Source organism: Mirounga leonina, unplaced genomic scaffold (genome assembly GCF_011800145.1).
Source record: "Mirounga leonina isolate KUSES-001 unplaced genomic scaffold, KU_Mleo_1.0 Mir_454, whole genome shotgun sequence".
NCBI lineage: Eukaryota > Metazoa > Chordata > Mammalia > Carnivora > Phocidae > Mirounga > Mirounga leonina.
The window spans coordinates 6749001-6761148 of record NW_023270763.1 but is presented as its reverse complement, the minus strand read 5'-3'; the positions used below and the strand labels follow the sequence as shown (position 1 = coordinate 6761148).

Here is a 12148-nt window from a genome sequence, read left to right as displayed (position 1 = left end):
TGATAATTATAATATTTGATAATTATTGATAATAACTGGTAGCTGATAATGGTGATGCTAACCTTACAACGTCTCTGTGGGAATTAAATGACTGAATGTGTAAAAAGTTCATAGCAAAGCGCTTGGCACGCAGTGAACACTCCGTGCACGTTACTTATCACAATTATTGCTATTTTTATCATAATCTTGACTGGAAGAGGAAATAATGGCACTGACGTCAGGATGAGGGGAAAGAGACAATAACCAAAGAAGATACTTTGGTGGCAGCACTATGGGAAAAGCAGAACATCTTTGTCCATGATCATTAAAGACATCTCCGATTACCTCCTAAGGATAGATTCCGAGAAATGAGATTGCTGGCCCCACAAATAGTCAGAGGGTCTACATGAAATCGTGCTGGTGACCCCAAGGTTCTCTACCTATTGGTGAACAAGCTCTACTAATGAGATCAGGTGACGTCCACACAAGAGTTTCGAAAGAACTCAAAGTATCACTAAATGTAATGATTTACTATTACAAAGAAACACTGTACTTTAGGCCTGGCAGGTTGCCCCAAACAAATAAAAGTTTCTGAAGGGCACTCCAGAAACTGTGGGCTCCCAAGGTTGACTTCTGTGCTGTGAAAACAGGTGGGGTTAATACCAAAGGGATGCATTCCCCGAATGTGCTGCTGACACCAGGCACTAGGGTTCTTGGGGGTGTTTTCTCTGGTGTCTAGTGATTTCCTGTTGCGAGCTCCTCAGGGTTCTCCCTGTGGGAGCCAGGTGGGCGCTGGGTTTATAGTGAGAATCTGTTTGATTCAGTCTTGTACCCAGAGACATGAATATGTTGGGGTCACTATAAACTAAATTTAGCTAGTGGGATGCCTGGCTGCCTCATTGGTGGAGAGTGCGACTCTGGATCTCAGGGTTGTGAGTTCGAGCCCCGTGTTGGGTGTGTAGATTACTTAAAAATAAACTCTTTTTAAAAAAGATTTTATTTATTTGGGAGAGAGCACGAGCAGCGAGGAGGGGCAGAGGGAGAGGGAGAGGGACAAGCTGACTCCCCGCTGAGCATGAAGCCTGACATGGGGCTTAATCCCAGGACCCTGAGGAATTTTCCAAGACCCAAATAGCCACATATTCCCATGGTCTTCTTTGGTGTGGATTTTACTCGTATTCACCTTTCAGGATGTTGTCCTTTGAGGTTCCTAGCTTTAGGCAGAGGGCTCAGTCCCTGGCTTTTTCTCCTATCCCCCTCACATGTGGCCCGTTAAAACCCATATTCTGGGCACCAGAGATGAGCGGACACTCCAGGGAAAAGTCTCTCTGGGGATGTGCTTATCCTTCTGGATTACTGCTTTCTTGTCATTTCTGGCCTCCAAGGAATTCCCTTACTTTCTCACCAGCTCATTCATGAGTAAGTAGAAGATGCTTTTTGCATGGAACCCATCACTTTTCAGTGTGCTATATAGGGAGGGTTTCTCTGCTCATCTTGGCTGCCATATGGCCAGAAGTGAAGTCTAGGAGGATATATATTTAAGACTTGCGAATCTGAAAAATTATAGATGGCGTGGCTGGAGTAAAACAGGCTTGATCATGATCTTGGAACACTAGAATGAAGAGGCTCAAGCAGAGTACAAAGGACAAATACCAGGATACAAACCATAAGAGACTCTTAATCATAGGAAACAAACTGAGGGTTGCTGGAGAGGATGGGGGTGGAGGTATGGGGTACCTGAGTGATGGACATTAAGGAGGGCACTTGATGTAATGAGCACTGGGTGTTATATGCAAATGATGAATCACAGACCTGTACCTCTGAAACTGGTAATACATTATATGTTAATTAATTGAATTAAAACAAACAAAAGACAAAACAAAAAACAAAGGACAATTACCTGGAGATACTACTTTATAGAGAAGATAGTGTGTTTATGGATCTTATTCCGGAGAGGGGGGCGGACAAGCCCTCAACAACTGCTTGCTAATTGGATGGAAGGCAGGTAAGGGCAGAGTTGGATGGACTTTTTAGTTGGTTGAATTACCAGACCCAAATTATATTAATAAATTCACAGCAACTTTGAATGCACTCTCCAGAGCCAGCTACTACTGGGTTCTCTCCCATTTCCTGTTCAATAGGATCCTTTTATATGTGCTTTATGCAAACTGTTTCCTGTTTTATCAGTGTTACATATGGGAATGTTGGTGACAGAAAGTTAGATTTGTGTATGACCCTAAGCTAACAGTGCTAACTTGTACATCGAGGGAGGAAAAGCAACCCTTTTCCCTATACCCATGCCCCAAACAAGGAATGGGTGAGTTAAAATGTAATAGGGCCAAATGTTCTGCATGCAGATGGAAAAGTCCGCAACACATCCTTGTGGACACCATCCAAGATGGAACATCAATCTGGAAAAAATAAGTAGGGAAGGACTGGATGTGGAAGATGTGGCCTTTTTGACAGCAATAGCAGTGAGCAGGGCCCTGGAGCTCCTCATGGGCTGTAAACTCCGAGTGAGCCAAGAGCCTGGTTCAATAGCAGTTGAACAAATCTTGGGCTCCATGGACAGCAGTACAGAAACGACCAGGCCACCTGGGCACAGGGCTTTGCTTTCTGGGCACCTGGACAAGCCAGCGTGCAGGGAGAAGGAGATTAGCAACACAGGGAAGGAGCACTGGAAGCTTCTCCTCTAGGGTTCTGCAAAAAGAGCAAGGTTGGGGGCGCCTGGGTGGCTCAGTCATTGAGCGTCTGCCTTCGGCTCAGGTCATGATCCCAGGGTCCTGGGATGGAGTCCTGCATCTGGCTCCCTGCTCCATGGGAAGCCTTCTTCTCCCACTCCCCCTGCTTGTGTTCCCTCTCTTGCTGTGTCTCTCTCTATCAAATAAATAAATAAAATCGTAAAAAAAAAAAAAAAGAAGAGCAAGGTCGGCTTAGGTTGAACTGGGGGCTCCAGAGGGAGACTGTGTTAGTCGTCTAGGGCTGCCAACAAGGTGCCACGGACTGAGCAGCTTCAGCAACCGGTATGCATCGTCTTAGGTCTGGAGGCTAGAAGTCCAAACTCAAGGTGTCAGCAGGGCTGGTTCATTCTGAAGCCTCTTTCCTTGGCTTGTAAATGGCTGTCTTCTCTTTCCTGTCCGTGTGCCTTCACGTGGCCCTCCCTCTGTGTGTGTGTGTGTCCTAATCTCTTCTTTTAAGGACCCCAGACCTATTGGATTAGGGCCCACCCAGTGACCTCATTTTTTTTTTTTTAGATTTTATTTTTAAATAATCTCTACACCCAAGGTGGGGCTCAAACTTATAATCCAGAGACCAAGAGTCGCGTGCTCTCCCAACTGGGCTGGCCAGGCACCCCATCCTTAAATAAAATTGAGATATAACTGACATATAACATTATATTAGTTTCAGGTGTGCAACATAATGATTTGATATAGGGATATATTGCAAAACAATCACACCAATAAGCCCAGCTAACATCTGTCACCATAGTTCCAAAATTTTTTTCTTGTGATGAGAACTTTTAAGATCAACTCTCTTGGCTGTACATCATGTCCCCATAACTTATTTATTTTTTAATTAATTTATTTATTTGAGAGAGTGTGTGTGCGCAATTGGGGGGAGAGGCAGAGAGAGAGAGAGAGAATCCCAAATAGACTCTATGCAGAATGTGGATCCTGACATCAATCCCACGACCCTGAGATCATGACCTGAGCCAACATCGAGAGTCAGTTGCTCAACGACTGAACCATCCAGACGCCCTCCTCCACATGACTTATCAACCTCCTACCTCATCCCCTCTGGCAACCACCAATCTGTTCTCTGTATTTAGGAACTTTTTCCCCCCTAGATGCCACACATAAGTGAGATCATACATATGCTATTTGTCTTTCTCTGTCTGACTTATTTCACTTAGCATAATACCCTCAAGGTTCATCCATATTGTCCCAAATGGCAAGATTTCATTTTTTTATGGCTGAATAGTATTCCATTGTGTGAGTATATTTATCTGTATTTATAAATATATATACATACATACATTCTATATATTGCATTTATATACACATAAATAATATATACATATATTATATACACATAAATGTAATATATACATAAATGTATATTATATATACATAAATAAATTAGGTTATTTCCATGTCTTGGTAATTGTAAATAATGCTGCAATGAACATGGGGGAGCAGGTATCTTTTGGAGTTAATTTTAAATTTTAAACATAGTGATTCTTGTCTTTTTTTTTTTTTTAGATTTTATTTATTTATTCATGAGAGACAGGGAGAGAGAGAGAGGCAGAAGCAGGCTCCCTGCTGAGCAGGGAGCCCGACGCGGGACTCGATCCCAGGACCCTGGGATCATGACCTGAGCCGAAGGCAGACGCTTAACCATCTGAGCCACCCAGGTGCCCGGATTCTTATCCTTATGCTTAAAAAAAGTGGTGGGACTGCAACAAGGTGACCCAGAGGGAGGAAGAAGTCAAGTCCAGCTTGGTTCTGCTCAGCTGGGACCACTGGCGATTCTCTTGCAGGTGAGCTGCCCCCTCGTTGACGGGCCCATTCGTATCAGGGAAGGATGTAAGGGGACCCAGCTGACCAGGGGGTCCCAGTAGAAGGTCACTGTAGGGTTCACACTGGCCTTGGTTCTAATTTTATCTGTACTATGTTCTCTTAGCCTAGTTACGTAACCTCTTGGATCCTCAGTTTCTCTGTAGAACTGGGATTATAACAGCATCTACCCCATCAGGCTGGGATGAGGCTCCAGTTGAACTGATTCATGTCAAGTCATTGGCAGAGTGACTGCCACATTGAACTATGTGGCTAGTAACACCACGGTTATCATGATTATAGTTTCGGACTCACATGGGACATGAGATGAGTTTAGGGCTCTGGACTGTTGAATGAGCCTTGGGCTTAGGCTGCCTGTGTAGGCCCATCTACCAGCTCTTTCCACCTGTATGCCAGAGACAGCCAGACTCTGTCTATGGCACACAGAGGTGGCAGCGATATAGGAGAGCTCACTACAACTCCAGTGGTTCGGGCAGGCAGCCAAACGGGATGGGGTGGCCTTCCTCCCCTTTAAAAACCAAAGTAAGGGGCGCCTGGGTGGCTCAGTTGGTTAAGCGACTGCCTTCGGCTCAGGTCATGATCCTGGAGTCCCGGGATCGAGTCCCGCGTCGGGCTCCCCGCTCAGCAGGGAGTCTGCTTCTCCCTCTGACCCTCCCCCCTCTCATGTGCTTTCTCTCATTCTCTCTCTCTCTCAAATAAATAAATAAAATCTTAAAAAAAAAAAAAAAAAAAACAAAGTAAAAGAAGACAGTGATACCACTCAGCTGGGTTCCCGGGTCTGGCCTTTCATTTGCCCAAGTCGTATGCAAATTTTGCACGACCCTCTTTGAAATTCTGGGACTCAACCTGAGGACATAATACTAAGGCTTCTCTGATCATCAGAGTATCAATCACAGGCAAACTGAGAGTCATTTGTAACAGTGCCTCCCCCAGGGCTGCCCAGGTGGCTCAGTCGGTTAAGCGTCTGCCTTTGGCTCAGGTCACGATCCCAGGGTCCTGGGACCAAGTCTGGCATCCGGCTCCCTGCTCAGTGGGGAACCTGCTTCTCCCTCTCCCTCTGCACCCCCCCCACTCATGTATCTCTCAAATAAATAAATAATCTTTAAAAAAAATAACAGGGCCTCCCCCAAATTGCCTTTGGTATAGGGCAAATGGCAGAGGAGAGCGATTCATGGCATGGGGATGCATTTCAGAGTTGGGCCAGAGTCTGGAGAGCCGCTGAGCTAACCCCAGAGCTTCTTCTAAACTTCAGAGAAGTCTGCAAAGAAAGAGGATCCTCACCATTCCAGGGAGCTTGCGGTGTAAAGAAGCACACTGTGGATGTACAGACACGTCCGGGCAGCACGGGGTGGCTGGCCATGGGGTAAACTGCCATTCGCGGCCACGTGATCCCTAAAGCTTCCTGTTTCGGGAGTCACAGTCTGATTTTAACAATCGGTGACAGGCACTGAATGTCAAGAAAGAATAAGGAAGGACACAGAAGAGGGCTGATTAGAATTTTTGGAGGAAGGGAAGTGAGGACTTTGCATTAGGAAGAATACTTGAAAGCATATCAATAGCATTTTATGGGGAAAGTAATGAAAGGCAGGTTGGTTGGAGGAATGATGGCAGGCCAAGTTAGATGCACTGAACGCAAAGATAAAAAGAAAACCGACCGGGGCACCTGGGTGGCTCAGTCGTTAAGCGTCTGCCTTCGGCTCGGGTCATGGTCCCGGGGTCCTGGGATCGAGCCACGTCAGGCTCCCTGCCCGGCGGGAAGCCTGCTTCTCTCTCCCGTTCCCCCTGCTTGTGTTCCCTCTTTGGCTGTGTCTCCCTCTCTGTCAAATAAATAAAGAAAGAAAACCGACCAGGTTCGGTAGATTAGGCAGGAGATGAACGGAGATCCTTTGGGGAGGAGGAGCTAACTTCGGAACGGGACTCCGTGTGAATGTCTGTGTGTCTGTATGCAAATGCGCTTGCAAGCTGCAAAACTCAGGAACACGTTAGTCGTTCTAGAAAGGTGGCCACTGACGGATAGATTGGCAAGTAGAGAGAGGGCCAGGATTTGACAGTGGCGGGAAAGAAGAGACCAGGAGGCGAGGCTGGTGGCCGAGTCAGGTGCCGGGGCTGGGCTAAGGGTGGCGGGGCCAAGCTGAGGAGTATTAATCAGTCACACAGGTCACAGCAATTTGGCTTGAGCTGGACTTAAGGGACAGAGATGAAGAGAGAAAGGGAAGAGGCTGGCATGACTCCCACTTGGGTGGTTTGGTGTCTGGGGTTATCAAAGGGAGGATAAAGGGCTGGGAAGAAGTAGCGAGGATGGTAGGTGGAACCTAGGTAGTGGCTTCAGATGGACACACGCAGGTTTGAATGCAGGGAGCCCCAGCCCAAGAGGAGATGGGGGAAGGAAGGTGGAGGCAAGTTTCAGGGATTCTGTAACTTGCATCCTCGCCTCCCTGATTTCCCTGGTGGAGCGGTACGGTGGGTATGTTACACACGGTTTCACGCGTTGGTCCCCAGGCTTTCCATTCGTCTGGCGCCCAGGGAATGCTCCATTGGGGTACCCCGGGACAGACCCATGGCCTCATGTCGCCATGTTGTGCAAGCAACTTGACCTCTCCAAGTGTCCACTCCTTATCCGTAAAATATGGATGATTTTGGCCACCGCTCGGCTGTCTTGAGGATCATGTGGAGTGGTGGATAGGACCGTCCTTTATTTTTTTTAAAAGATTTTATTTATTTATTTGACAGAGAGAGATAGCGAGAGCAGGAACACACGCCGGGGGAGTGGGAGAGGGAGAAGCAGGCTCCCCGCTGAGGAAGGAGCCTGATGCGGGGCTCGATCCCAGGACCCTGGGATCATGACCTGAGCCGAAGGCAGACGCTTAACGACTGAGCCACCCAGGCGCCCCAGGACCGTCCTTTATAAATTATTTTTTCAACTCATTTTTTTCAAGTAATCTCTACACCCAGTGTGGGGCTCAAACTCTCGACCCCAAGATTAGGAGTTGCACGCTCTACCGACTGAGCCCAGCCAGGCACCCGTGGCAAAGCTTTTCAAACCACAAAGTACCTCACCGGTGACAAACATCACCATTCTTTAAGTGTGGAAAACTGCCTTTCTCCCAGCCTTGCAAAATACAACTGTGGGAAGAAAGATCCTGGACAATTTATCTGATGTGGGTCTGGATTAAACGAAAACAAAAAACAACAAAAAAAAACAGTACCATTTTTACAATTTTTTCCCAAATTGTCCACATTCACTCTCAAAGGAGAGACACACATCTCAGAAAGCCTGTTGTCAGGGGGCTGCCTCCCCAGAGGCCCTGGAACCGAGAGGGTGCCTGACCTGCAAATGCTCCCCGCTCCGCCAGAGAAGAGCCAGATGGCTACCTCCCTCCCTGTGTAAACATCTCTCACTCAGCTGAGCTGAGTAAACAGGCCTCCCTGGGTAAAGAGGCGCCTCCATGCCCAGAAACAAGGAAGCTGAGCCAGGGGCTCTGCACTTGGGTTATGTCTGCAATCCGGGCCCCCAAACCACAGGTCATCTGTCTTGGCTCCTTCTCTGTGGTTTGAGGACAGCCAGGCCCTGCTCTCCCTCCTCCCCAGGCAAACACATTACAAAGAATCTTTGCAACTGTTCAGCGGAGTGGCCCAGCCCAGAAGAAGGCAGCCTGCATCTGGGAGGGGGTGAGGGGAGACAGGGGTGCTGGGGGTGGCAAGGGGAGGTGGCCAAGGGGTGGTGCCCTGCAATACCCCCATACTGTATGATGTGGAGGTGGGACCCGCTTTGCTGTGTCTAACCACCAGAGGAGAGTGTCTGTCACCTGAAACCAGGGCGGGGGGGTGGGGGGGGGCACTGAGAGAAAGAGAGGGAACGGGGCAATATCCTGTAGTCCCAACACCTTCCCTCCCGTAGCATTTCAGGTGTGGTTAAAAAAAAGGACTAAGCCCAGAGCACCTGGGGGGCTCAGTCGAATTGTCTGCCTTCAGCTCAGGTCATGATCCCAGGGTCCTGCGTCAGGCTCCCTGCTCAGTGGGGAGCCTGCTTCTCCATCTCCCTCTGCTGCTCCCCCTGCTTGTGCTCTCTCTCTCTCTGTCAAATAAATAAAATCTTAAAAAAAAAAAAAAAAAAAAAGGACTAAGCTCTCCTCTCCAAGCAGCTCAGGATAGAAGAAAGAATATTAGTTGAAGGGTTGAGAAAACAAATTATGTTCCTGCCTCCACCCCCTAATGAGCTGTGTGCCCTTTGGATGGTGCCTTAACCTCTCTGAGTTTCCTCGTCTGGATAAATTAGAATCATACTCTCTGCCATTCGTTGAGCCCCCTCGATGTGACAGGGACTTTAGGTATGTTAATTTATTAATCCACACCACTACCCAATGAGGTCGGAGTGCCTATCCCCACTTTAGAGATAAAGAAAGTGAGACTGGGCAAGCAGAATGGACTTGCACGGAAATACACACCTAGTGGCAGAAGGAGCTCTTCTCTCTGCCAAACCCCTATCCTGCCCCTGCAACTACGAAAGGTGGGACTTCTTTCCCTCGTGTGAAAGTTGAGACTAGACAGGTCCCGGCCTACTTAGAACGGTCTTTATGGCTGGAAACCGAGGCGCTGACTCAGATGAGCCTGTGGCCTGGGAGTCAGGGCTTTGGCTGCGAGCCCCCACCTTTCCCAGAGATCTCCTCCTCCGGCCCTCATTTATCACCTTGGTTAAAATCCAGGGAAAGAGAACAATCAACAACTTGTTCCACCCCGGGCAGAACTTGGCAGCAAGTCTTGGAGGCCCTGTTACCACGGCTTCCATCCCAAGGCAATTCATAAACGTCTAAATTTCCATGGCCCATCTTGGAGGCTGCGCGGGGGAGGGAGAAAACCTGTAACCCTTATACCTACAGACAAAAATGAGCGCTGGGAGGCTTTGCTAAGGGGAAGAGGAAGACAGCTTCCGAAGATTTTTTTTTTTAAGACTTATGTATTTATTTGAGAGAGAGAGAGAGAAAGAGAGAAAGCACAAGCGGGAGGGAGAGAGAATCTCAAGCAGACTCCATGCACTGCAGAGTCCGACGGGGGGTCTCGATCTCACGACCCTGAGATGAAGACCTGAGCCAAAACCAAGAGTCAGATGCTCAACCGACTGAGCCCCCCAGGCGCCCCCAGGTTCAGAGGATTTTGATGATAATCTCTAAACGATGATATTCCAGGAAGGAGATCCATAAATTCCTGCCGCTGGGCCAAATGCAGCTCGCCACTTGTTTGTGTAGTCAGAAATCTAAGAATTTTATGTTTTTAAATTGTTGAAAAAAGGGGTACCTGGAGGGTTCTGTCGGTTAAGCGTCTGCCTTCGGCGCAAGTCATGATCCCAGAGTCCTGGGATCGAGCCCCGCATCGGGCTCCCTGCTTGGCGGGAAGCCTGCTTCTCCCTCTCCCACTCCCCCTGCTTGTGTTCCCTCTCGCTGTCTCTCTCTCTCTGTCAAATAAATAAAAAAATCTTTAAAAAAAAATTGTTGAAAAAAATAAAAAGAATTGTGACACGTGAAAATTATATTAAATTCAAATTTCAGTGTCCATAAATAAAGTGATTCTGGAACGCAGCCATGCTCTTTCATTTACATAGTGTCTGTGGTGGTTTCTGCGCTACGGTGGCAGAGTTGAGTAGTTGTGACATCAACCATGTGGCCCGAAAAGCCTAAAATATTTACCATCTGGCCCTTTCCAAAAAAAAGTTTGCTGTCTCCTGTTCTAGGAAAAAGCACGTGCCTAGGGGGAGGGTGTCACCATCCTGGAGGTAGGTATTTATTGAATCCCTTTTTTTCTTTTTTTTTTAAAGATTTTATTTATTCATTTGAGACACAGAGATACAGAGAGAGAGAGAGCATGAGCAGCGGGAGAGGCAGAGGGAGAGGAAGAAGCAGACTCCCCACTGAGTCAGGAGCCCGATGTGGGACTCGATCCCAGGGCCCGGGATCATGACCTGAGCCGAAGGCAGACGCTTAACCATCTGAGCCACCCAGGCGCCCCAAGAATCCCTTTTTTTTGGTATAGCACCCACACCTCAACTGGGCCTGGGTGGTAGCCTGAGGGGCGTGGCCTCTCAGGCCCATGGTCGGGGGTCCTGCTCTCCCCGGTCCCACCCTTCAAAGGTCAAGCCCTTTCCTCCCCTGCATCCAGGGTGCTGGCAGCCAGCCAGGCTTGGGCTCCTCAGGAGGGAGACTGGAGGGTTTTCCCCTGGAGAGACTGACCAAGAGACAAGACTAAGACACTGACAGTTGGGAGGCTAGTTCCCACCAGATCCTCTAAGGGAAGCTCATAGTGGACAGAACTTGCCCACAAGCAGAGCCTTGCAGGGAGCTTCCCAGAGTTCCACGCTGACATGTGTGAATGGACAGCCAAGACGTTTGAGAAAAGCCCTTATTTTAAGGATAGGTGTGGTGAGGGCCAGGTTTGGGGCTGATCAAGGAAGACAGGCCACCACGTTGTGGGAAACAGAATGCCACAAGAACCACTGGTGCATGTTCGTTCAGACTCCGAGATCTCTGAGAAAACTCGAGATTGCAGGGTTAAAAATAACCCGAAAGGATCAGAGTGAAATGCCCTTGGGACGTGTGTGGTCTGTTCTAAAGTAGGCAGCAGAAGATGTTTTGTAGATAGGAAGCCAGCTGTAAACAGCGCACCATGCACTCCCCTCTTTGTTCCTTTGTCCTGCTTTAAAGATTCTTATCATGCACTAATCCTATGTACATGGAAGAATGTGCCTTACCAAGCCCCTGCTGTAAATCATTATAGATCTATATCACTGTAGAAGGTATATAAGATTATGGAAAATAAACCTCGGGTCCTTGGGCTGATTGCTCAGGGTCCCTGTGCCTTGCTCTACTGTCGTCTCTTTTCCTCAGTTCCTTCGCCGTCCCAGGTCCACGACACTCCGAGGTTGACAACACGTGACAGTGCTGTCCGATGTGTTTTACTGGGTGGAGTGTGCACCGGATTGCATGAAAAGGGCCTTGCAGAGACAGCTGGAACGTGGGGGCGGGGGAAGTAGGGCAAAAGAACACTCAGAAGAGAGGGGACTAGGAGAGAGGACTTGCCTGTCTAGGTGATGTCACTCAGCAGCCAGTGGGGAGCTTCTGGGTCAGGAAACCCTAAGAGCAGCATTGGTTTGGGGGCTTTTATAGCCCTGGGGTTGGTCTTATCTAGAGCTAACTGATGTGTGCAGTTTTGCAAGCAGGCAGGCTCTACGTGGCTAAAAATCTGCTTGGGTGGCTATATTTAAAGCAATAAGATGTGTAAGAATTTGAGTTTAGTGCTGGTGGGCTTTGAGCCTGCTGCAAAGTAAACAACACAGGGGCCATCTTTAGCCGTTTCTGTACCAGCAGGCCACAGCAAGAGAAAGACGGAAACCACGACAATGTGGGAGCAGAAGGAAACATTTAACCAAACCTCTGCAGTTAATGTCCGCAGAGATATGAGAAGAAATTGCAGGATGCTCTATAAAAGGAACATTCAGAAAACAGAAGGAGTATCTTGGAAATAATATTAGTGCAAAGATGAAAAATTAATTAGGAGAGAAGGTTAAGGAAATAATGCCAGAAAATAGAACAAAAAGATCAAGA

General features: G+C 48.0%; 1 protein-coding gene across 1 annotated transcript in view; it reads right to left on the bottom strand.

The window, feature by feature from the left end:
- ZKSCAN1 (zinc finger with KRAB and SCAN domains 1) overlaps positions 1-12148 on the bottom strand; it is a 98613-nt gene that overhangs the window by 65248 nt on the left and 21217 nt on the right. The window contains exon 3 of the mRNA XM_034988175.1: positions 5838-6003. The gene's annotated coding sequence lies outside the window, so the exon portion shown is untranslated. The remainder of the gene's footprint in view (positions 1-5837; positions 6004-12148) is intronic.